Raw genomic sequence first — 27,115 nt, 5'->3', positions numbered from 1 at the left:
GCAGCTGACGTCAGCTCTCCTGACTCCTAACCTAGTTTGGTTTTCCCATTGTATCTCGCTTCTTCCTATAAGTAAACACTTTTCTCGTAACCACCATTTTTCCTTATCATACTATAACGTATATAAGCATGTGACAAATATGTAGAGTAGAATTCTAGCCCTACAGGATGTTACTAGAATGGGGGTAATATGGAAAAAGAGGTTCTGTATTTAAATGAATTTATGAGTTAAATGGGTTTCTTTATTGCAGTAGATCTCAAAGCCATTAATAAGCTATTTTGTGCTATAAATTGCAAAATATAGGGAATGGTTAGAAACAGGATACAGTGTTTTCCAAACTGATCTGACCCCAGGTCTGCTGTTATGGGTAATGCTGTATTAGAAGCCTGAATTTTCACATTTTTTTCCAAGGCTGAATAGCTGCCTTTTCCCATAATTCCATTCTGCCCTTTCCTTTGGTGTTCTTCTTTCTGGGTCTCCAGTTTTTAATTCTTACCTTCTGTTCTAATCCTCCCTCCCAGCCTTCTGTCCCCCCAAGTTTCTACATTTGGTTGCTTTTCTGGTTTTAATTCTCCTTCTCAGTCTCTTTGTGTGTGGCCTTTAGCTGGGGGGGTAAAAAGCTATAATGAGACAATGTTTCTGGTGGGTCTAAGGAAGAATGACCAACTCGGGCTCACTCAGATCAGCCTTGACTTAATTGTATCTCAGTATTCCCACACCCTCAGGTGGGCTTGTGGGAAAGATACCTTCAAGGGCTTGCCCAGAAGTGCCACGAGAGCCACTGTGCCCCTTGTTGAATTCTCCTTGTCTTTCCAGGCACAAGGCCAGCAGCGGAACGTCTCTGCAAATTATCCAACCATCCAGACGCTCTCTCCAGACATCAGGTAAAACACCCAGTTACACCTCTGCATTTAGCTTCTTCTCTCCTGATAAGGCAGCACTCTGTCCAGGATGGCATTTACACTTTGACGGGAAGAATCAGCCTCCCTGATTAAGACCTGAAGCAATTATCACTGAGTACGTTGCTGTCTTTTATCTTTCCCAAGTGTTCTTCTGTGTTTTCTACATTTGCCTTGTTGTGTCCACAAAATTCTAGCAGTAATTTTGAACATGTTTTACACATGGGTATGATTTCTCTTCATTTACAGTTTTTACACTTAAAATCCCCTAATTTTCAACGTTCTTCACAGACCTCACAGCAGAGTTTCAAGTAGTACCGTGCTTCTTCTGTAGGATAAACAGTGTCAGAACCAACATTCATGCTGATCCAATTAAATGAATACCTTGTGATGTTTCTCCTTCTCACACTTTTTTCCCCAACATTTTTCACATTCATTCTGAAACTGCGATGCATTCTATGCAAATCTCTCTTTTGAGGAGTTTCAGGTCTGTGGCCTCACTGTGGAGACCACAAAGCCAAAAAGTCCATTTCCAAGGCCAGGTGTGAATTATTGACAGGTGGCGCTTTGGACAACCTTTATACTCATCAATGTTCATTTCAAATTTTGATACAATCTATAAGAGTAAATCAGAAAATATATTCTGAAATGTTGATGGTAAGTGTACTTCTAGTGTTTTCTACTTTAATGGCTTTCCTAGAGACATACATACCTCTTTTACTCTTTTATCTTGAATCAGACCTTCCTATGGCTGATTCTTGTCACACAGTGCTGTCAGCTAGCAGCTGATCATGTGTCATCTTTAAGCATTGTGGTGTGTGTTGGGATTTGTTTGTAAGGAACGTTAAACTCTGATTGGCACATTGGTAGAGAACTGTGACCAGCCAGCAGAATATCCCGAGTACCCCTCTCCCAGCCTTGCCTCTGGGACTCACCAAATGGTGATACCCACTGCCTACTCATAAGGCACTCTCACAGGTGCAATTGAAGGAAACTATAGCAGAAATGACGCCTGATCTGATAACACCTAGATCCAGGAAAGAAGAAGCTAAAGAAGGTTACTTCTGCTATGTACCTGAGACTCAGGTAACCTGATAAGTACTACGTGGCTGGCCATTAGTTTAAATAAATTACTTGTTTGGTCTCAGGTATCACATCAAGGTGTTAAATTTAATCTCTAAAGACTTATGTGGTTTGGACTCAGAATGTTCGGTAAACACAACTTCTTTCCCTTCTCGTGTTGCATCTAAACTCTATAACTGACCCAGATTTAAGGACTTGGCTGGGACAAGGAAAATTCCACAGGAAAATGTGAGGCAGAGTCTGGATTAAGTTCAGGATGTTTCCAGTTCTGGTCTGGCCCTTGATAGTATAGCTTGTCCAACTTTCCTGGTTTTCTGTCTCTCTTGGGATCTGAATGAAACCTGAAAACCTTGGACAGTAGAGCGTCGGACTTTGACCGTGAGAGTCCGGGGTTGGAGTCTGTTCAAGACAATGTCTCTGTTCCTTTCTTCTATCATAATAGATAAGGATAGCCTTATGCCTTCCTGAAATTCCCAGCACATAGTAATATAATATCAGGATACCTTCAGCTGCAGCTAACAGAAAACCCAACTCAGACTAGCATAAATAAGGACATTTATTATCTTGCATCAGAATTCCAGAAGTAGGCTGGCTCTAAGGTGGGTAAAGTCAGCAGCTCAACAACATCAGCTACCCATGTTCATCATATCTTCCTGCTCTGACACCTTCAGGCTCGTGGCTCTCACAGTTGCAAGAGGACTGCCCTCATTCTAAGAGTCATACTCAATGGAAGAAGAGGAACCATTCCACCCCACCTCCCATCCTGTGCCATGCTTCATTTTAAGGGAAAATAACTCTTTTCTAGAAGCCATCACGTCACATTGACTAGACCAAGACATACAACCAATCCTAAGCCAATCACTGGCAAGAGAAGGGAGACTACCGCTCGTGATAGATTTAGAACCATCGTTTGTACTCTTGGCAGCATTTTTGAATATTTGAGTCTAAGTAGGAAACTTCTAAAAATACCAGTGCCCAGGACCACCTTCAGACATTCTGATTTAATTGGTCAGGGGAGGGGATCCAGGCATGGGTATTTTTAACTTTAGTGTGAAGCCGGGATTGAGAACCACTGACTTAGATTAGTCAGGACTTATCCCTGAGCCACATCAGGAAGAAATGAAATCAGAGGTCAGCCAGGGGACAAGAGGAAATGGCTGTTGGATAGGCAGATGACAAAAAAATGTTTGTTGAATTTCTCCAGAGAAGATGCACAAATGGCTAGCAAGCAGATGAAAAGAAGCTCAGTATCACTAATCATTAGGAAAATGCGAATCAAAATCACAATGAGATACCACGTCACACCATCAGGATGGCTGTTATCAAAACATCAGAAAATAACAAGTGTTGTTGGAATGGGGAGAACTTGGAACCCTTGTGCACTGCTGGATAGAAGGTAAAATGGTGCAGCCACTGTGAGAAACAGTATGGTAGTTCCTCAAAAAATTAAACAGAATTACCATATCATCCAGCAATTCCACTTCTAGGTAGAGACCCTAAAGAACTGAAAGCAGGATCTGAAGAGATATCTGTCCATCCACGTTCACAGCAGCATTATTCACAATAGCCAAAAAGGTGGAAGCAACTTAAGTGTCCACTGATAGACGAATGGATCAACAAGATGTGGTCTATACATACAATGAAATATGATTCAGCCTTAACAAGGAAGGAGATTCTGATACATGCTACAACATGGACAGACCTTGAGAACATTATGCTGTGTGAAATAAGCTAGTCACAAAAGGACAAGTACTGTATGACTCAGTCAAATCCACAGAGATGGAAAACAGAATGGGCCTTGCCAGGGGCTGGGGGAAGCAGGTAACAGGGTGTTGTTGTTTAATGTGCACAGAGTTTCAGTTTCACAAGATGAAAAGAGTTCTGGAGATGAATTGCACAACCATGAATATACTTAACACTTCTGAACTGTGCATTTAAAGATGATGGTAAATTTGATATTGTGTATTTTGCCACAGCTGAAAAAAAAATGTTTGCTGAATAGATGCAGAGCTGAGAAAACCATTTGTCTTCTGTGCCAGTGACTTGGTGGTGGAGGACAAAGTGAAGAAGCTGCACAGGGCAGGGGAACTTGGAAAGCAACATATTGCATTTCTTCAAAGAGCAATGAACTTCCAATCCCAGTGATGTTTAAAAAGAGGGGGAAGGGTGGAAAATAAGAATTGAGAAATGCCAGGAGGAGCCTGCACTTAGATAGTTATCAGCCTTCAGGGGAGCCCCTGCCAGGTGTCCTTTGGCAAAATGCCCTACTGAGGACCTGGGAAGATGAGGCAGCCCGTGGCCCCGTGGACCGCAGGCCTCAGTGAGGATTTTGCAAGAGGCAGGTTGAGCAGATGTCTACTCACCCCTCACTTTTCCATTCTAATGAAGCCTCTGGGCAACCCTGAACTACTGGTGATAGCAAAGTCTCTTCAGTTTGGCTTCGGGCTGTGTATGAGGACTGATGTTTAAAGTTTGTTTTTTTGGCTGCGTTGGGTCTTCGTTGCTGCACGCGGGCTTTCTCTAGTTGCGGTGAGCAGGGGCTACTCTTTGTTGCGGTGCGCGGGCTTCTCATTGCGGTGGCTTCTCTTGTTGCGGAGCACGGGCCCTAGGTGCACGGGCTTCAGTAGTTGTGGCTCGCAGACTCTAGAGTGCAGGCTCAGTAGTTGTGGCACATGGGCTTAGTTGCTCCGCGGCATGTGGGATCTTCCTGGACCAGGGCTTGAACCTGTGTCCCCTGCGTTGGCAGGTGGATTCTTAACCACTGCACCACCAGGGAAGTTCCTGATGTTTAAATTTGAATGGGTCTGATGGAGAGGGAGTTTATAGCCCTCAAGGGAAAATAATAAAGCCATACTTCTAAGCTCTGACTTGGTATAAGCTGGAAGCTCTCCAGACCCATCAGTCTCCCCTCTTGCCTCTCTAGTCCAACATAAGCCATCTGCTCTGTTTCTCCCTGCTCACCGCTCCCCAAGGAGTGCGGACGGCAATCTGTAGGCCAGTGAAGACTGCCAGCTTTCCCTACCCTCTGCCCCCATTTCCACACCGCCTCGGCTTACTGTGTTTTTCTCAACACTTACCGGGACGGAGCACCTAATTAAATACTTTGGCTGAACGGGGTTTTTCTTCCAGCTGTTGACAATGAAAGGAAAGTAGTCTTGTGCTAAAACAAAGAAACACTTGGAAATTTTCAAATTGCGTTTCCAGAAGTGTGGACAGCAATCCACCTGACTCAGAATTACCTGAAATAAGTGTTTAAAATGACACTTCCTGGGCTGTAACCCAGACCAACTGTTCCATGGTCTCTGGAGGTGGTGCCCAGAAGCTGCCTTTTAACAAGGATCTCGGGTGATTCTTAAGCCACTGAGGATTGAAACGCAGTCTTCAAAGGGAGGTGGCCAGAGAGAGGCTGCTGGTGAGTGACCTTGGGCCAAACAAGTACAGCAGCGAAGGAGGAAGCATTGACTGATTATCTCCTTTTAAGTATTTTGTATATAATTGTCATTTAACGTTATCAACGGGAGCTTGAACAAGGCTGACTTGCCTAAAAAATCCGAGAAACTGGAACTTGAATCCAGTTGGTTTTGTTTGTTTGTTTGTGTTTTTGTCCGCGCCACACGGCTTGCAGGATCTTAGTTCCCCGACCAAGGATTGAACCCGGGCCCTCGGCAGTGAAAGCACCAAGTCCTAACCACTGGACTGCCAGGGAATTCCTTGAATTCAGTTTTAACTGAAAGCCCCTGGCTATGTCAGCTCCCAGAATGTGTCCACTTTCTCATCTGTCAGGAAAGCCTGGAGGATGATGAACTCGAGTCGCTGCCTCCTGTTTACCTTCAGACCCTGTATTCATTTAAGTCCACTCTACCAAGATACCATTACATCTGTAACGAAAGCCCATCACCCAATAGGGGGCTCAGGGACCTTCCAGGCACCTACTTCATTCCTCATTAAAAATAGAAGCAAACAACTCCTCCTCATGGGGCAGGTGTGACATCTGACAAAATGAAGCAACACACCCTCAAATAAGGAAGAACTAGCCAAGTCTAAGGATGTGGTCTGATAGCAAACGTTCCCCTTCAGATCGCACTTAGGCTTTGACCAGCTGCTATTTTCATTCACCGGGAAGAGTTCACTTTCTGATCTCTTTGTGCATTCAATGCCTCTTCCTTTACATCCTCCGCCTTGGAGAGGCTCTGCTGGTCACAGCTCTTGGTAAGGAGATCCCACAGTTCCTTGGGGAGTGATCTTGGGCAGGAGATCAGGCAATAAAGCCAGTCACATAGTCATTCCACGCAGGTTTAGTAAGAAGCTGCAACTACATGCAAATTAAAGATGAATAAGGTATCACACCTGCTCCTAAGGAGCTTACGCTCCAGTGGGGGAAGAAAGATACAGGCACGGTGAGTTTGGGGAGCACTGTGGAGCAATGCTTGATTATAGTGGGCCAACCCAGGACCGGGCAGTGGCAGAAGGCAGGGGAGGCTTCCTGGAGAAAATTACATCTACAGAGAGGATTAGAGGGTTGAGGGGGAGTGACCACCGTGAGCAAAGACGAGGGAAGAAATAACAGAATATTGAGACTAAGGATAAATCTGCATCTACCACAGAGACCCCCAACAACCATTTCCATATGGCTACATCAGCTTGTTGTTTCTCAGCAGATTTTTCCAAAGACTTTACTTCCCCAAAGGTCATTTGGCTGTTGCTTTTTGTAATTTTCCTGACCAGCCTTATTAACTCTGAAATTAGCCGAAGTTCATCTGGTCCACCTTTCCCTCCGTGCAGAAATCTCTGTTTTTTTCCATTTCAAGTTTAGAGCATTCAGATTCTACTTTCCACCTGCATTCAATAATTCCTTGATATTCAGACATTCTGTTGGGAGGATATTTTTAGTTGGAAAGGCCAAAACTATCTTATTTGATCATTGTGGGAGAGAAAGGAGTAAGGCTATCTATCGATGTTATATCTGGAAAGTAGAAAGATTTCTTGAAGAGGTGTAATGACTCTCTGGGGGAGAGGATTCCCTGTCAGTTCAAAGCATGGCCCACTTGAGGTGTGAAATGCTTTGGTTTGGCCAACCAGCAAATGAGAAGAGTTCCACCTTTTGGCCAAAGTCTGAATTTTAAGCGACATATTTTGTCATTGAGAGCAGGCCCAGTGCCACAGAAACACTCTCCCACGTTTCTTTTAATCACTTCCTCATGAGAACAGATTTTTTTATGGATTGAGAGTCTATATTAATACAAATATGATGAGAAACAGAGCAATCTGAGCCAGCTGACTATTCCCACACGAAATGCCTCTACACATTTAGGAACGACTGAAAGGTCTGAGAGAAGTGGAAATTCTTGGAAATTTTTCTGCAGGGAAATAAAAGTCTGTGGAATTGCAATAATGAACACAGGCCTGGTGGAGCATTAATGATAACCCATTACAAATATAATAATCTTTCTTTTGACCTTTAAGGAATAATCACAACCTAAGCTATGTGATCACCAATGAAAATCATGCAGCGCAAAGTCAAGTATAACCCCTGACAAAAGAGTGAAATTCAGTTGTTCTCTAAGTTGTCGATCATGCCTTTGTAATAGAATGATGAATCATAATCCCAGAGGCCAGGAATAATACAGTAGATATTCAGGACACGGATCCTAAATGGAAGGCTAGTCCACTGCCTTAGGTTGGGTTCAAGACTGACTACATAACTTGCAGGGCCCAGTGTGAAATAAAAATATAGGGCTCCTTGTTCAAAATTATTAATAATTTCAAGATGGCAATGGTAGAACATTAAACCAGATACAGGCCCTTCACAGGTTGCACACCCATGAAGCTGGCCCTACTTGTGTTCTTCCTTTGCAGACCCTGAGACTATAGTTTATTTGGGAGGTAATTCCAGGAAGCATCAGTAGGAAGAGTGGGGAAGTGCCATGATACTAAAAACGTACCATGTCCCTGGAGAAAAAGAAGGAAAAATTAAAAGGTTTTAATATGCCTGTTATTCATGGGATAAGTATTGATTTTAAGCAGAAAAGGAACCTAATAGTTTTATTGTAACTTGGAGAGAAGTGAAGTTTAAAAATTAAAAAGACTCAATGACTTAACAACATGATCCAAAAATGTCCAGGGTATTTAATTCAATCAGCATTTTTTGAGCTATATGACTTACCGGACACTGTGTTAAGAGCCAAAGGATATACAAATTTGAAAAAAGTTCTTTTTGTATCATGAAGTAAACTATTATGTAACGGGAACTCCTGAAAGGTAGATATTTTCATATGTCCCATTTTGCAGGTGACAAAACTGAGGCTCAGAGAGGTCCAGTTACTGGTTCAAGGTCACATAGTTTGTGACAGAGTGAGGATTTCAGCCTAAGATAATTCTGGAGTCATTTGCTTACGCAAGAATCTCTTCTTATACATGTAAATAACTTGAAAGACAAGGTACAGTTTGATAAGTACTAGGTCAAAGTGTTAACAAAAGTATTGGGGAGGAAAAGACTGATCCTGACCTGTAAATGTTTTCTGAAAAAAGTGAGATTTACCCCCAATCTCTGTGACCTGGAGCAAGTTACTGAACCTCTTTGAGCCTCAGGATTTGATAAATGGATAAAGAGGAGATGGACATTCCAGGAATAGGGACCAGGCTGAGCAAAGAACAGAGATGGCAAAGACAAGTGCCAGCACAGGGCATGTAAAATAGCAAGAGATGGTTTTGATAGGCATTTGGGGGTCATATCTCGGAAGAGCTTGATAATCAGTCTGTATATCTAGTACCTTATTCCATAAGAAATAGGAAGCCATTGAACACTTTTGGTAAGGGGTTGACATGCTATGATTGCAGTCTTCTGAAGTTTATGATAACTTCATTGTCTCTAGATTCTGTGGATAAGTGCCAGAGTTAAAATATTTGCCTCTACATGGCTCATCTTGTCTGTAATGATGCTGCTCTATTCTGGGCTGAAGGAGTGGTGTGAAATGATGGAGGAGAAGGCATTCTGGGCCATCTAATGGACAGTAGACTGCTAAATTCAACATTTAACGAGAGTCTGGAGTGGAGAGTGTAAGGCCAACTGGCTCGAGGCAGGGGAACACAATCAGATTCACAGGTTGCATCAGAACGAAATTCTCCAGACCACCCAGTTCCAGGAACTGACCTGGGGACTTTGAAACCAGCCCAGCCTTCCCGCCTTTCGAGGGGCGGGACTAATGGTCCCCCAGGATACCCGAAAAGACCACCAAATAAGGAATACCCTGCGCCCTCCCAGATTCACCACACCCCTTTCCCTTCTTCCCCTATAAAATCTTGCCCAACCCTCGCCCGGGTGCGACTTCTCTGACCCCATTCTCTCGGACCAGTGAACCTCGCCCGGGAGCGCTCCCTAATAAAGCTCACTTGAAGCTTTCCTCTGTTTCGCGGTGCCGTTTGTTAAGATCCGACCTTACAGAGAGTCTAGGAGAAAATAAGAGATGATGTCATTCAAAAAGCAAAGATTGTCCCCACGGCTTTCGAGTGCCCTTTGTAATATAGATGCTGATATACTTTTCATATCCACTTAATTAGATTCTAACTTACCTTCACTTATTCCTTCTCCAGAGCTCTTCATTTCTTTATCTGGATTCGAGTTTCTGACCTATAGCATTTTCCTTCTCTCTGAAGAACATCTTTTAACATTTCTTCCAAGAAGGTCTGCTGGCACACATTTCCTCAATTTTTGTTTGTCTGAGAAAATCTTTATTTCTCCTTCACATTTGAAGGATAATTTCATAGGGTACAGAATTCTAGGTTGGTGTTTTTTTTCTCTTAACACTTTAAATATTTCACTTCACCCTATTCTTGCTTGCACAGCTTCTGAGGAGAAGTCAGATGTAATTTTTATCTTTGCTTCTCCTTAGATAAGCTGTTTTTTTTCTCCCTCTGGCTTCTTTCAGGATTTTTTCTTTATCTTTGATTTTCTGTAGTTTGAAAATGGTATATCTCAATGTAATTTGGGGGGTATTTATCCTGCTTGATGTTCTCTGAGCTTCCTGGATCTATGGTTAGGTGTCTGGCATTAATTCAGGGGAAATTCTTATCATTATTCTTTCAAATATTTCTTCTGTCCCTTTCTCTCCTTCTTCTCCTTCCAGTATTTCCATTTTACACATACATATGTTACACATTTTGTAGCTGTCTCAGTTCTTGGATATTCTGTTCTGTTTTTCTTTCTTCAGTCTTTTTTTCTGTTTGCTTTTCGGTATTGGACTTTTTTTTGAGATACCCTCAAGCTCAGAGATTTTTTTCCTCAGCCACATCCAGTTTACTAATAAGCCTATCAAAGGCATGCTTCATTTCAGTCACAATGGTTTTGTTTGTTTGTTTTGGTTTGTTTTTTTGTCTATAGCATTTCTTTTTGGTTCTTTCTTAGAATTTCCATCTCTCTGCTTACATTACCCACCTGTCCTTGCACGATGTCTATTTCCTCCATTAGGCCCATTAGCATATTAATCATACTTAGTTAAAATTCCTGGTCTGATAATTCCAATATCTCTGCCATATCTCAGCCTGGTCTGATGCTTGCTCTGTCTCTTCAGTGTTTTTTGCCTTTTAGTCTGCCTTATAATTTTTTGTTGAATGCTGGATATGATGTACTGAGTTAAAAAAAAAACAAACTCCTGTAAATAGGCCTTCAGTGATGTGGTGATAAGGGGTGAGGGAAAGGGAAGCATTGTTTTTTTTATAGTCCTATGATTAGGACTTGGTCTTTTTTTGTTTTTTTGGCCATACCACACAGCATGTGGGATCTTAATTTCCTGACCAGGGATCGAACCCACACCCCCTGCAGTGGAAGCATGGAGTCTTAACCACTGAACTGCCAGGGAAGTCCCAGGGTTTGGTCGTTTAGTGAGCCTATGCCTCTGGACTGTGAACTTCACAATGCTTCTCAGTTACCCCCTACTCTTCAGGTGGGCAGGATGGCTAGAGTGGGCTGGAGTTGGGTATGTCTCTTCTCCCACGTGGAAGGCTAGAGGCAGCTGGTTAAGTATTTCCCTCCACCAATCAGTTAGGCTTTGATAAAACCCCAGGAGATTAGCTCTGGTTAAATAGTTTCTCCTGAGAGCAGAGCTTGTTAAGAACAGAATGCTCAGGTGTGTTTCAAAATGGTTCCGTTTTCCTCCTCCTGCTGGAAGCATGAGGGGATTTTTCTCTGAAATTCACCGTGAGGACGTGGTAGAGATCCTGGAGGTAAAACTCGCAAGTATGGGTGGCCCCCCAATGACTGGGTCCCACTGGAGTTTTTATCTCTTAGTCTTGTCCACATGGAACCTCCAGCAATTTGTCAATTACAGCTCAAGTTCCCTACGGCCAGCCCTGGTTCCCGCGAAGGTTTCTGCTCCAGTAAGTTGTGATTCTTTGTATTTGCCTGTCAATCTATCTAATTCTGGGGGCAGCATTTTGTCCTGTGACCTTACTTCTCTTACAGATTTAAAAAGAGTTGATTTTCAAGTTTGTTCAGCTTTTTACTTGTTGTTAGGATAGAGGGGTGACTTCCTGCTTCTTATATGCTGGACCAGAAACCAGAAGTCTTATTAGAGTCTATATTCGTTTTTATTTCTTAATAACAGGTTACCACAAATGTAGCTATTTAAAATAATACTGGTTTATTATATCACAGTTTTGTAAGTATGAAAACCAGGCACAACATGGCCAAGCTCTCAGCTCAGGCTCCGGCAAGGCTGAAATTATGATGTCAGCTGGGCTTGATTTGAAGATTTGACTGAGAAAGAATCTGCTTTGAAGCTCATTCAAGTTGTTGACATAATTCAGTTCCTTGCAGTTGTAGGACTGAGGTCTCTGTCTGCTTGGTGGTTGTTGACCTCAGGTCCCTCTCAATTCCTAGAAGCCATTTCCCTGTGTCCCTCTCCATCTTCAAAACCAGCAGCAGAGAACCTTCCTGGCATTGAATCCCTCTCATGCTTCCGGTCTGTTCTTCAGGGTGAGCATAGTCCTTTTTAAGGCTCACATGATTCAGTCAGGCTCACCCAGGTAATCTCCCTTTCTTAGTCAGCTGTGCCATATAACATGACCTAATCAAAAGAGTGATTATCATATCATAGTCACAAGTCTCAGGGATTATACAGGGTGTGTGTACCAGGGGAAGGAATCTTAGAGGCCACCATAGAATTCTATCTACTATGGATTTTAAGTCCCTTGAGGGCAGGGATTGTATAGAAAATGCTTCAGAACCTAGCACAGTGCCTTGACCATAGTAAGAACTCAACAAGTGTTGAGCTAAAGAAGTACATCACTGACCATTCCATTTAAAGTAGCCCCTCACAGCCCCATGGGGCCAGGTGCTGAGGGGAGCCTTTCTGCCCCCCACCCATCACTTGCTTTCCCCCTCCCTCGTTGGGGGACCCACGTTGGGCACTGGCCCATTCACAAATACCTCGAGGGGGAGGGGGAGGGATGGGATTATAGCTGTTTTGTTTAACAGGAACTGGAAGAGGGATCATGTCCTGCTACGTGCCCTTCCCAGGAAGGGGGGACTGCGATTGCACTCCTGTACTGGCCACCGTCACTGTCAATCATCACACTGAGTTCACTTCCCTCGAGAGTTTGGATAAATTCAGGTCAGAGCTGCGGGTACGCAGCCCTCAAGTGTCATAGTAAAGCAGTTCACCGATCTCTCCATTCAGAAACATGCAGTCATAATGTACAGTGATGCGAAACTGTTATTTCATGATCTTTTCATTAAATAAAATAGCCCTCACTTCTGCCACTCAATGCCCTTTAACCTATATTTTCTTCTTAGCACTTGCCACTACTTGACTTTATATATGTATTTGTTTATTTATATCTTATTTGTGCATTTTCTGCCCTCCTATCACTTGAGTGAAAGCCCCATTGAGGCACAGACATCTTTTATCTTATTCATTCACTACTGCGTCCGCAGTGCTTAAAAGGAACAGTGCCTGGCACCTCGTAGCACCCATTAATAAAAGTTTGGTAAATGAAGGAATGGCTGAACAATCTCAAGGTGTCCGTAGGTTAAAGAAGGTGCTACTTTGGGGCCATAGAGCTATATGAAGAAATGTTCCAAATTTCAGCTCAGGAATAACTTGCATGTGTTTGGAATACACCAAAACATACACATTCGTGGAATGCACATTATGCATATATATAATATATATTATAACATAGCAGCAGGGTGCTAAGTATTTTATCCTGTGCAATCAATAGAGCAGTCAGAGACAGAAATACTCAAGACCTAAATCAGGTCATGTCCCTCCTCTGCTCAAAAGCCTCCAATGGCTCTCATCCCACTCTGGGAAAAAGTGAGAATCATCCTAATGGCCTATAAGACCCCACGTGATCTTCCCCTTCCGGGTTGCCCTCTGCCTCATCTCCTCCCAGTTTCCCTCTGGAGTCTCCCCTCCAGCCTTCCTGGCTCTTGGAGGTTTCTCATACCAGGCTCACTCCCAGATCAGGGCATTTGCTCCTTCTACTGGGCCTGCTCATTCCCCCAGGTGCTGGCATGATTTGTTCCCTCACCTCTTTCAGTCTTCACTCACATTCCACGTTCAAAGTGGAGCTTTCCCTGGTCACTCTATTTATTTATTTATTCATAACATCTTTATTGGAGTATAATTGCTTTACAATGGTGTGTTAGTTTCTGCTTTACAACAAAGTGAATCAGCTATACATATACATATATCACCATATCTCCCCCCTCTTGCGTCTCCCTCCCACCCTTCCTATCCCACCCCTCTAGGTGGTCACAACCATTTGTTTATTTTTGTTTTTATTTCCATTTCTCTAGGAGGTGGGTCAAAAAGGATCTTACTGTGATTTATGTCATAGAGTGTTCTGCCTATGTTTTCCTCTAAGAGTTCTATAGTGTCTGGCCTTATATTTAGGTCTTTAATCCATTTTGAGTTTATTCTTGTGTATGGTGTTAGGGAGCGTTCTAATTTCTTTCTTTTACATGTAGCTGTCCAGTTTTCCCAGCACCACTTATTGAAGAGGCTGTCTTTTCTCCATTGTATATTCTTGCCTCCTTTATCAAAAATAAGGTGACCATATGTGTGTGGGTTTATCTCTGTGCTTTCTATACTGTTCCATTGATCTATATTTCTGTTTTTGTGCCAGTACCAGACTGTCTTGATTACTGTAGCTTTGTAGTATAGTCTGAAGTCAGGGAGCCCGATTCTTCCAGTTCCATTTTTCTTTCTCAAGATTGCTTTGGTTAATCACGGTCTTTTGTGTTTCCATACAAATTGTGAAATTTTTTGTTCTAGTTCTGTGAAAAATGCCATTGGTAGTTTGATAGGGATTGCATTGAATCTGTAGATTGCTTTGGGTAGTAGAGTCATTTTCACAATGTTGATTCTTCCAATCCAAGAACATGGTATTTCTCTCCATCTATTTGTATCATCTTTAATTTCTTTCATCAGTGTCTTATAGTTTTCTGCATACAGGTCTTTTATCTCCTTAGGTAGGTTTATTCCTATGTATTTTATTGTTTCTTACAGTGGTAAATGGGAGTGTTTCCTTAATTTCTCTTTCAGATTTTTCATCATTAGTGTATAGGAATGCAAGAGATTTCTGTGCATTAATTTTGTATCCTGCTACTTTACCAAATTCGTTGATTAGCTCTAGTAGTTTTCTGGTAGCATCTTTAGGATTCTCTATGTATAGTATCATGTCATCTGCAAACAGTGACAGTTTTACTTCTTCTTTTCCGATTTGGATTCCTTTTATTTCTTTTTCTTCTTTTGCTGTGGCTAAAACCTCCAAAACTATGTTGAATAATAGTGGTGAGAGTGGGCAACCTTGTCTTCTTCCTGGTCTTAGAGGAAATGGTTTCATTTTTTTGCCATTGAGAACTTTGTTGGCTGTGGGTTTGTCATATATGGCCTTTATTATGTTGAGGTAAGTTCCCTCTATGCCTACTTTCTGGAGGGTTTTTATCATAAATGGGTGTTGAATTTTGTCAAAAGCTTTTTCTGCATCTATTGAGATGATCATATGGTTTTTCTCCCTCAGTTTGTTAATATGGCGTATCACATTGATTGATTTGTGTATTTTGAAGAATCCTTGCATTCCTGGGATAAACCCCACTTGATCATGGTGTATGATCCTTTTAATGTGCTGTTGGATTCTGTTTGCTAGTATTTTGTTGAGGATTTTTGCATCTATGTTCATCAGTGATATTGGCCTGTAGTTTTCTTTCTTTGTGACATCTTTGTCTGGTTTTGGTATCAGGGTGATGGTGGCCTCGTAGAATGGGTTTGAGAGTGTTCCTCCCTCTGCTATATTTTGGAAGAGTTTGAGAAGGATAGGTGTTAGCTCTTCTTGAAATATTTGATAGAATTCACCTGTGAAGCCATTGGGTCCTGGGCTTTTGTTTGTTGGAAAATTTTAAATCACATTCTCAATTTCAGTGCTTGTGATTGGTCTGTTTATATTTTCTATTTCTTCCTGATTCAGCCTTGGAAGGTTGTGCTTTTCTAAGAATTTGTCCATTTCTTCCAGGTTGTCCATTTTATTGGCATATAGTTGCTTGTAGTAATCTCTCATGATCCTTTATATTTCTGCAGTGTCCGTTGTTACTTCCCCTTTTTCATTTCTAATTCTATTGATTTGAGTCTTCTCCCTTTTTTTTCTTGATGAGTCTGGCTAATGGTTTATCAATTTTGGTTATCTTCTCAAAGAACCAGCTTTTAGTTTTATTGATCTTTGCTATCATTTCCTCCATTTATTTTTCATTTATTCCTGATCTGATCTTTATGATTTCTTTCCTTCTGCTAACTTTGGGTTTATTTTGTTCTTCTTTCTCTAATTGCTTTAGGTGTATGGTTAGATTGTTTATTTGAGCTTTTTCTTGTTTCTTGAGGTAGGATTGTATTGCTATAAACTTCCCTCTTAAAACTGCTTTTGCTGCATCCCATAGGTTTTGGGTCATTGTGTTTTCCTTGTCATTTGTTTCTAGATATTCTTTGATTATTTCTTTGATTTCTTCAGTGATCTCTTGGTTATTTAGTAGTGTATTGTTTAGCTTCCATGTGTTTGTATTTTTTACAGTTTTTTTTTTCCTGTAATTGATATCTAGTCTCATAGCACTGTGGTCGGAAAAGATACTTGATACAGTTTCAGTTTTCTTAAATTTACCAAGGCTTGATTTGTGACCCAAGATATGATCTATCCTGGAGAATGTTCCATGAGCACTAGAAGAATGTGTATTATGTTGTTTTTGGATGCAATGTCCTATAAATATAAATTAAGTCCATCTTGTTTAATGTATCATTTAAAGCTTGTGTTTCCTTATTTATTTTCATTTTGGATGATCTGTCCATTGGTGCAAGTGGGGTGTTAAAGTCCCCTACTATGATTGTGTTACTGTCGATTTCCCCTTTTATGGCTGTTAGCATTTGCCTTATGCATTGAGGTGCTCCTATGCTGGGTGCATAAATATTTACAATTGTTATATCTTCTTCTTGGATTGATCCCTTGATCATCATGTAGAGTCCTTCTTTGTCTCTTGTAATAGTCTTTATTTTAAAGTCTATTTTGTCTGATATGAGAATTGCTACTCCAGCTTTCTTTTGATTTCCATTTGGAATATCTTTTTCCATCCCCTCACTTTCAGTCTGTATGTGTCCCTCAGTCTGAAGTGGGTCTCTTGTAGACAGCATATATACGGGTCTTGTTTTTGTATCCATTCAGCCAGTCTATGTCATTTGGTTGGAGCATTATTCCATTTACATTTAAGGTAGTTATCGATATGTATGTTCCTATTATCATTTTCTTAATTGTTTTGGATTTATTGGCCACTCTATTTAAAATCATAGCCATTGATTATCCCTCCTCACCTAGAACTCTCTGTCCCTCCTCTGTTTTAGTTTCCTCCTTAGTACCATGTACCACTTATATTTAATTTATTTGTTTCATTTATTGTGTGTCTTCTCCCACCAGAATGAGAGAGAAGCAGGGATCTTCTGTCCATTTTGTTCACTGCTCTATCCTCAGCACCTAGAAAAGAGCCTGGCAAATAACAGGTCCTTAATAAATATTTGTTGTATCCTTGAGAGCTGACAAGGATACAGCAACAACTCAAATGAATTCTGATTCAATATTTACCCAGTTAATTTCAGACAATTCAAACTTCCAGGTTCTCAGTCCCTCATCCCAATGAAAAGTACAATCCCATCTCCCACCCTTTGAACAATTTATAAACCTCAGGATAAGAGGTTTTGATGTCTTCTTAGAAACCTGGTCTTCTTATTCTTTTGAATAGCAAAGTGCTTAGCAACTCCTAGTAACATCTGAGCCTTGCATTGCCTTTGTATTTGGCAGGAAGAAGTAGGTTAATGTAACTGAGCTTTTTATCTGAGCCAGTGAAAGCACTTTGAGTCATTATTAGCAATGGATTGGACCTCCTTAGGAGAACTGTTGAACAAACACACGAAATATTGTGTCTTGGGAATTCAAAGGGAAGATCAACAAAGGCTCCAGGGGAAAGGGGAGTGTAGGAAACTGTGTAGTTACTATGATGCGTGGGCCGTCATCCTGAGGGTTTAGGTTTGGACTGTGGAGCTGTATTTAAATCCAGTATTGGCAGCTGGTGATTGGCTCTCATCCTCTGCCCAGCTGCTATTTTCATTTCATTCACTTTACAATAATGCAACCTCACATTTCACACAATTGCAGCTTTTGAACCTCACTCCCAGCATGACTTTATTCTAATAAGCTAGCCACACACAGCAGTTTCTAATGGATTCTAAACAGTGGCTGGACAATGTCTGTAATTTGGGGTTTTCAATGCAGTGAAAGAACCCATAACAGTCCTCGGTCCTTCTGAGTCTCTCTTTGCAGTAGATTTGTCCAATAGAAACTCAGCACATAATCACCAGCCTCAGATACCTGGAAGACACACCCATTGGTGTTTTCTCAAGAACTAACCTACTCAGAGCTGCTCTGGTTAGCCTGGTTATTGATATCTTCCTCTGACATAAGGATGAGCCAGGATTTTCTTATTTGGTAACTAGTGGGTGCTGTAAGAGATGAGGTCATTTGGACAGGCCAGGATGTATGTTGTTGTTTTGGGGTTTTTTTTGGCTTCCACAGAGGATTATTTGGAAGATTTACTGTGCATGAAACAATTTGAAATTCTTATGTAACAAACTCTTTGAAATCTGAAATTCCTCCTTGTAACAAACTATTGCTAAACATGAAGTAAATCTTCATCACCACTACTCTGCACCATTTTCTGAGCAACTTCTACAAGTACAGAGAATATATGACAGTAATATACTACTATGGGGAAAATCCCCTTGCCTAACAACCACCTTGGGTTCCCTAATTGAAGTGGACTATTTGTACTGGTAACACAAACTACTGTGCCGTTTAAAAATCAACATTGGAAAACATTAAAGTGGGAACCTGTGGATTCTGATTCAGAAAAGTTTGTGCAACATCCAGCAGTCTTCCCTCCTGTGAAGCTGTAGAGAGACCTTTCTTTTCAGCTATTCAAAAGTCCATTGTGCAACTAGTAACCAGAACCTACTATTTAGTAAGAAGAGTAACCCAGGGATGCTTCTCATCATAGCCAAAATGGTGGCTACTTGCATGGCGTGAAAATAGAGATGCACCAACATGTCTGAATGCTGCCAACTATCCGCCCGTTATTAGAGCCATTTCTTTGCTTTAAGACATTAGGTCTGCCTCTTCCTTATATGGGAGCAGAGGCACTGGAGTCATATTAAAGGTAAAATTCTGTCTTTCCATTACTTTTGCCTAGTGCCATCCCTGTTAGCACTACTGAGGAGCAGTGTTTTTGTTTTTGATGTTGTTTTTGTTTGCGGTACGCGGGCCTCTCACTGTTGTGGCCTCTCCCGCTGCGGAGCACAGGCTCCAGACGCGCAGGCTCAGCGACCACGGCTCATGGGCCCAGCCGCTCCGCGGCATGTGGGATCTTCCCGGACCGGGACACGAACCCGCGTCCCCTGCATCGGCAGGCGGACTCTCAACCACTGCGCCACCAGGGAAGCCCCAAGGAGCAGTGTTTTGTAGCGATGAGGATCGTGAGACTTAGAAGCACATGTCTCTTAATTCAAATCTAGTTCTTCCACTGATTAGTTGTATGACCTTGGACAAGTTACATCAGGTTCCTGAGCTTCAATTACCTGTAAAATTTGGAGAAGAATACTTACTTCTAAAGTTATATAGATTATATGAGATAAATGTAAGTGCCTAACATAGTATATGGCTCATAATAAATGGACATTTATTATTATTGTTGTTGCTGCTGCTGTTGTTATTGTTGCTACTACAAATAATAATGGCCCAGCTCTGAGGGGGCATTAACCCATCATGGCCATCACATCCAAAGTGAAGAGAAAATGTATTAAATATTAAGCCAGAAAAAAACAAGATATATTCCCCACTATAAAGATAGGGTGTCATCTATTATTATCCATGATAAAACAGGGCATCACAGTAAATCTCTGGAATAAAGCATTTAGGATCCACTTTTCCAGGAAAAGAGGCCACTAAAAGGCATGACTCTTAAAATGACTCTTCTCCTTCTGTTAAAATGGATCATTTATCACTAATTTATCATAGGACAAAATTCATTACAGTTCATATGATATTGTAAAGGACCCATTTCAAGATTACCAACTAAATGCTCACTTGACTGAATGGACTGAATGTTCTTTAAAATGGTCACATCCACTGGGTAATTCCTTTTTTTTTTTTTTTTTTTTTGCGGTACGCGGGCTTCTGTGGCCTCTCCCGTTGCGGAGCACAGGCTCCGGACCCGCAGGCTCAGCGGCCATGGCTCACGGGCCCAGCCGCTCCACGGCATGTGGGATCTTCCTGGACTGGGGCACGAACCCGTGTACCCTGCATCGGCAGGCGGACTCTCAACCGCTGCGCCACCAGGGAAGCCCCCCCCCCTTTTTTTTTAAGATTTTTAGAAATTTCATGTAATGTCTGAAACATTTATATCAACATATTTCCATACAAATAACCCAAAGAAAGTTTAGTATTAATTGTTGTTTTTTGTTTGTTTGTTTATACTGCAGGTTCTTATCAGTCATCAATTTTATACACATCAGTGTATACATGTCAATCCCAATCGCCCAATTCAGCACACCACCATCCCCACCCCACTGCCGTTTTCCCCCCTTGGTGTCCATACATTTATTCTCTACATCTGTGTCTCAACTTCTGCCCTGCAAACCAGTTCATCTGTACCATTTTTCTAGGTTCCACATACATGCGTTAATATACGATATTTGTTTTTCTCTTTCTGACTTATGTCACTCTGTATGACAGTCTCTAGATCCATCCATGTCTCTACAAATGACCCAATTTCGTTCCTTTTTATGGCTGAGTAATATTCCATTGTATATATGTACCACAACTTCTTGATCCATTCTTCTGTCGATGGGCACTTAGGTTGCTTCCATGACCTGGCTATTGTAAATAGTGCTGCAATGAACACTGGGGTGCATGTGTCTTTTTGAATTATGATTTTCTCTGGGTGTATGCCCAGTAGTTGGATTGCTGGATCATATGGTAATTCTATTTTTAGTTTTTTCAGGAACTCCATACTGTTCTCCATAGTGGCTGTATCAATTTACATTCCCACCAACAGTGCAAGAGGGTTGCCTTTTCTCCACACCCTCTCCAGCATTTGTTGTTTGTAGATTTTCTGATGATGCCCATTCTGACTGGTGTGAGGTGATACCTCATTGTAGTTTTGATGTGCATTTCTCTAATGATTAGTGATGCTGAGCAGCTTTTCATTTTGAGTCCTAAGCTGGATGGTTTTTTGTCCTGGGTGAAAGAGAGAGAAAAAGGGAACAGAGAGGCAGATGATGCATTGTTTATAGTTGCATTTTATATAAATATAAGCACCTACTTTATGATATGTCTAAAACATAAAAAACTATAGAGACAGAACAGATCACAGGTTGCCTGGGATAAGGAGGTGAGAGCAAGGATTGACTGCAGATACACAGAAGGGAACTTTTTGGGGTGATGCATGTATTCTAAAACTAGATTGTGATGAGCCTTGCATAACAGTATAAATTTACTGTTTATAAATTCATCAGACTGTCCACTCAAAAAGGCTGAATTTTTAAACTTCTATTTACAACAGCATCAGAAAGAATAAAATGCTTAGGAATGAAGTTAACCAAGAAGATGTAAGACTTGTGCTCTGAGAACTGCAAAATATTGCTCAAAGAAGTGAAAGAACCCCTAAATAAATGGAAAGACATGCTGTGTTCATGGGTTGGAGGACTTACATTGTTAAGATGTCAATACTTCCCAAATTGACAGAGTCCGTGCAATCCTGATCAAAATGCCGGTGGCTTTTTTGTTTTTTTTGCAGAAATTGAAAAGCCAATCCTCAAATTCATATGGAAGTGCAAAGGATCTCAAATAGCCAAAACAATATTGAAAAAGAATGAAGTTAGGGTACTCACACTTCTTGATTTCAAAACTCACTACAAGGCTACAATTTCCAAAGCAATGCGGTACTACCATAAGGATAGACACATAGACCAGTGGCATAAAATTGAGAGTCCAAAAATAAATGTATGCATCTATGGCCAAGTGGTTTTCAACAAGAATGTGAAGACCATTCAGTGGGAGAAAAATAGGCTGCAACAAATGGATATCCATGTGTGAAAGAGTAGAGCTGGACTCCTATCTCACACCATATAAAAAAATTAACTCAGAATGGATGAATGGCCTAAATGGAAGATCTAAAACTATAAAACTCTTCAAATAAAACATAGGAGTAAATCTCCATTACCTCAGATTTGGCAATGGATTCTTTTATTTTTTTTATTGGAGTATAGTTGCTTTACAATGTTATGTTAGTTTCTGCTGTACAGCAAAGTGAATCAGCCACACATATACATATATCCCCTCCTCCTTGGATTTCCTTCCCATTTAGGTCACCACAGAGCATCAAGTAGAGTTCCCTGTGCTATTCAGTTGGTTCTCAGGCAGTAGGTTCTTAGATATCACATCAAATGCACAAACAACAAAAGAAAAAATAGATAAATTGGACTTCATCAAAATTAAAGACATTTATGCATAAAAGGACATTATCAAGAAATTTAAAAGAAAACATACAGAACTGAAGAAAATTTTTACAAGTCATGTATCTGGTAGATGTCTAGTATCCAGAATATAGAATGAACTCTTACTACCCAACAATAAAACAGCCAATTAAAAAATGGGCAAAGGATTTGAATAGATATTTCTCCAAAGAAGCTATATAAGTGGCTAATAAGCACATGAAAATATGTTCAGCATCACCAGCCATTAAGGAAATGCAAATCAAAACCACAATGAGATACTATTTCACACTCACTAGGATGGCAATGAGAACAACAGCAACAGAAAATAACGAGCGTGGGTGAGGATGTGGAGAAATTGGGACCCTTGTACATTGCTGGTAAGAATGTAAAATGGTACAGCTTCTGCGGAAAACAGTTTGATGGTTTCTCAAAAGCTAAACACAGAATTGCCATAAGACCCAGCAATTTCACTTCTAGGCATATACCATAAAGAATCGAAAGGAGGGAGTCAAACAGACACTTCTATGCCAATGTTCATTGCAGCATTATTCACAATAGTCAGAAGATGTAAAGAACCCAAGTGTCCATCAACAGATGAATGGATAAGCAAAATATGGTATATACATACAATGGAATATTATTCAGCCATAAAAAGAAATGAATCCTGATACATGATCCAACATGTATCATAAATGGATGAACCTTGAAAACATTATGCTCAGTGAAATAAGCCAGAAGCTTATATTATAGGATTCCACTTATATGAAATACTTAGACTAGGCAAATTCATAGAGGCAGAAAGTAGAATGGTGGCTGCCTGGGAAATGGGAAGTTATTGTTTAATGATTACAGAGTTTCTGCTTGGAGTGATGAAAAGTTTTTGGAATAGATGGTGGTGATGATTGGACAACACTGTCAATATAATTAATGCTACTGCATGCTTCAAAATGGTTAAAATGGCAAATTTTATGTTATATATTTTTTACCACAATAAAAAAATAAATAGAAAATAAAATAAATAAATAGAAAATAAATTTAAAAATAAATAGAAAATAAATAAAAAAATAAATAGGTCACCCTGGTAAAGTTAATTTTTAAATTCTTATTTCAAAAAATAAAAATAACGCATTCTGTGTACAAAGACCACATCTGTTTCTTATCACCCTTGAGCAAACCCAGTCCTGTTTCATATGGAATTTGACATCCATGAGCACTCATTAAATGTTGACTAACCCTTAAAAATGGGATGATAGAAAAACCAGTTATAAGAGGGATAGCTATAATCTATAAAATCATATTAAGATTTATCAGGCAGTATTCATGGAGAGCAATCTTCCAAGAAGTAAAATATGTTTGCTGAGTGAGGGAAGAGATTTCTCTCTATTGAAACAGTTGCTGGTCTGGTACGCTGCCAAATGTCCAGAAATGATGTAACGTGGAAGATGTTGGAATTTTCCACAGACATGAATGACAAAAATTATAAATAAAGGGCACCAATTAAAGTATCTTCCCTACTTGTTAAAGCAAAATATGCCCTAAAACACTGCCAAGGATTTTCAGATGTCAGTCACCAAATGACACAATCACCAGGACTCTGCTGGAATTTATTTTTCACTCACATTCTTGCCAACCCAAGCTTTTTAAACTTTGCATCTGCCATATTGGCTGGAGAGGACTGTTCCCATGCTGGTGATGGAATTTAGTGTGAGTCTTAAAGGGATCGGTCTATGGCTTTCCTCACATCAGCCACACTTGAAGTACTCCTGACCCAAGGAGTCATCTGCTCTAGTGTGAGGGGCCACTGATAGGAAAAGTCTTATTTCTTTCTTGTCACATACTGCTTTCCATGTTACAATATCCCTCCTATTTTTTAAAAAATTGGCGTATAGTTGATTTACAATGTTGTCTTACTTTCTGCTATACAGCAAAGTGACTGAGTTATACACGTATATACATTCTTTTTTATATTCTTTTCTATTATGGTTCATCCCAGGACATTGAATGTAGTTCCCTGTGCTATATAGTAGGACCTTGTTGTTTATCCCTTCTGTATGTAATAGTTTGCATCTGCTAACCCCGAACTCCCAGTCCATCCCTTCCCAACCCCCCTCCCCCTTGGCAACCACAAATCTGTTCTCAATGTCTGTGAGTCTGTTTCTGTTTCACAGATAGGTTCATTTGGGTCACATTTTAGATTCCACATATAAGTGATATCATATGGTATTTGTCTTTCTCTTTTTGACTTACTTCACTTAGTGTGATAATCTCTACATCCATCCATGTTGCTGCAAATGGCATTATTTCATTCTTTTTTATGGCTGAGTATTCCATTGTGTATAAACACCACATCTTCTTTATCCATTCATCTGTTGATGGACATTTAGGTTGTTTCCATGTCTTGACTATTGTGAAGAGTGCTGCTATGAACATAGGGGTGTATGTATCTTTTCGAATTATAGTTTTGTCTGGATATATGCCCAGGAGTGGGATTGCTGGATCATATGGCAACTCTACTGTTAGTTTTTTGAGGAACCTCCATACTGTTCTCCATAGTGGCTGCACCAGTTTACATTCCCACCAACAGTGTAAGAGGGTTCCCTTTTCTCCACACCCTCGCCAGCATTTATTATTGGTAGACTTTTAAATGATGGCCATTCTGACTGGTATGAGGTGGTACTTCATTGTAGTTTTGACTTGCATTTCTCTAATAGTTAGTGATGTTGAGCATCTTTTCATGTGCCTATTGGCCATCTGTATATCTTCTTTGGAGAAGTGTCTATTTAGGTCTTCTGCCCATTTTCCGATTGGGTTGGCAGCAAATGCTGCCTTAGAGAAGTCCTGCATCCTCTGGCTCTATCACCCCCACATGCTCAGTCATTGGCTGAAGGAGCCCAGGGGACCTTGCACAGCTGTGGGCTGTCAGCCACCCACACTCCCCACCATGTGTTCTCCCAAAGGGAGACCTGACCAGTGCATCTCCATGGCTGCCACACTGGCTGTCAGACACAGGTCTGTCCCCGGCCTTTCCCTCCCAGAAGATGCCCACCTCTTTCTTGCCTTCCCTTGGCACCTCTGTAAGAGCTCATGAGAAACAGAAAACCAGAGTTGACCAGAAGTTACAGGCTAAACCAGGGGAGAAATGCCAACCTACTAAAACAAGGAGTTACTGTAAATAGACATTCCTTTTGGTGGGATGGAAATGTTCTACAATTGGATTGTGGCGATGGTTGTACAACTCTGTAAATTTACTAAAAATCATTGAATTGCACACTTAAAGCAAGTGAATATTATGGTACGTAACTTATACTTCAATAAAACTGTTTAAAAATGCAAAATAAATTAATAAAGGCCTATGAGTTAGTCCTGAATAAAACATTGTTAGGAATGTACAGAGGAAACACTGAAAGGAACAATAACAAACTTTGTTGATGGCTGTTTTGGGTGATGGAAAGTATATATTTAAAAAATTTCTTCTTTACCCTTTCTGTTTTTTTCTAAATTTTCTACACTGAGCAAATATTTGAAAGGTATATTATCATTTAAATATTTTCACCTATCATATATCTGGGCAGAAAATAAAACCTAAACATGTTTTTATTCAAATAACTGGTGATCAGAATAATCATTGGAGATTTGTTAACTGAAAGACTTTCAAAATGAAGTTAAACTGACTCGGTTGCATGTATGCATAGCAGACTTACAATTCTGGTTATGACAGAGTAGCTTGGATCCTAATAACCATGCCAACAGGAAAAAATATAAAAGCTGGATAAAATGCAAACCAGTAATAACAACAACCAAAATGGATAAATAAGCAAACAAACAACAGGTTTTTTAAGGTATCAGAAGCCAACCAAAGCAGGCAGGCATTCAGGGGCCAAGATCCTGCATAGGTGATACCAACATTCAACACTGTTTTTTCCACTGAAAACATATGCTGGTTCGTAAACTGTGTATACGCAGGACAATAGGCAAAACCGCCAAGCAGAAAGTAGCTATTGCGAGGCTCTAAGGGTAAACAAAGGATTGGCAGGCTTACAGCACTGGGGAGACAAAAACTGCAGTTCAAGACCTGCCAGAGAGGAGGAGACATGGTTAATACTCCAGTTTTCAGTTGAGAATCTTAAGGACTATGCCCCAGGGTAGGGTTTCTTAACCTTGGCACTATTGACTTGTTGGGCTCTCTTTGTGGGGACTGAGGGCTGGGGGAAGGGGAGCTGTCTTGAGCATTTTAGGATGTGTACTGCATACTGTCCTCTTCCTGCTAGCTGTCAGTAGCACCCATCCCCAACTTGCGACAATCAAAAATGTCTCCAGATATTGCCAAATGTCCCCCAGGGCCCCAGATCATCTCTAGTTGAGAACTACTGCCCTAGGGTTAAAGAAAACCAGAACTCGTGAACACCATCTGTGCCATCACTGCCACCCAGAAGACCATGTACGTCCCCTCTGGGCAGCTGTGGTGTGATGGCTGTGGGGCTGCCCTGCTCCTACTGGCACTGCCAAGGCTGTGGGCAAGGTCATCCAGGGGCTGAATGGGAAGTTCACAGGCTGGTCTTCCATGTCTCCACCCCCAACATGTTGGTCACGGATCAAACCTGCCATCTAGGGAAAGCAGCCCAAAATGACATCAAGAAGGTGGTGAAGCAAACATCAGAGGTCCCCCTAAAGAGCGCCCTGGGTTACACTGAGGACCAGGTTGGCCCCTGCAACTTTAACAGTGACACCCACTCTCCCACCTTCAGTGCCGGGGTTGGCATTGCCCTCAATGACTGCTTTGTCAAGCTCATTTCCTGGTATGATAATGAATTTGGCTACAGCAACAGAGTGGTAGGACTTATAGTCCATGGGGCCTCTGAGGAGTAAGAGCCCCCTGGACCACCAGCCCCAGTGAGATCATGAGAGCAAGAGAGAGGCCCTCAGCTGTTGGGGGTTCCTTGCCCCACCTGGATTCCCCAACACACTGAGAATCTCCCATCCTAAACACAGTTTCCATCCCAGACCCCTGAAGACACGGAGGGGCTGAGGAGCCCTACTTTGTCATGTGTCATC

At 41.1% G+C, this 27,115-nt stretch overlaps 1 pseudogene; it reads left to right on the top strand.

Annotated features, from left to right (window-relative positions):
- Nucleotides 1-633: 633 nt before the first annotated feature.
- On the top strand, nt 634-27,115 carry LOC111181287 (glyceraldehyde-3-phosphate dehydrogenase pseudogene; annotated as a pseudogene).

The sequence above is a fragment of the Delphinapterus leucas genome, chromosome 10 (assembly GCF_059928025.1).
Source record: "Delphinapterus leucas isolate spDelLeu-1000000601 "Yukka" chromosome 10, BTC_Dleu_Yukka2, whole genome shotgun sequence".
NCBI classification, from domain to species: domain Eukaryota; kingdom Metazoa; phylum Chordata; class Mammalia; order Artiodactyla; family Monodontidae; genus Delphinapterus; species Delphinapterus leucas.
Note: the sequence above shows the minus strand (reverse complement) of the source record. Positions and strands in the feature narration are given on the sequence as shown.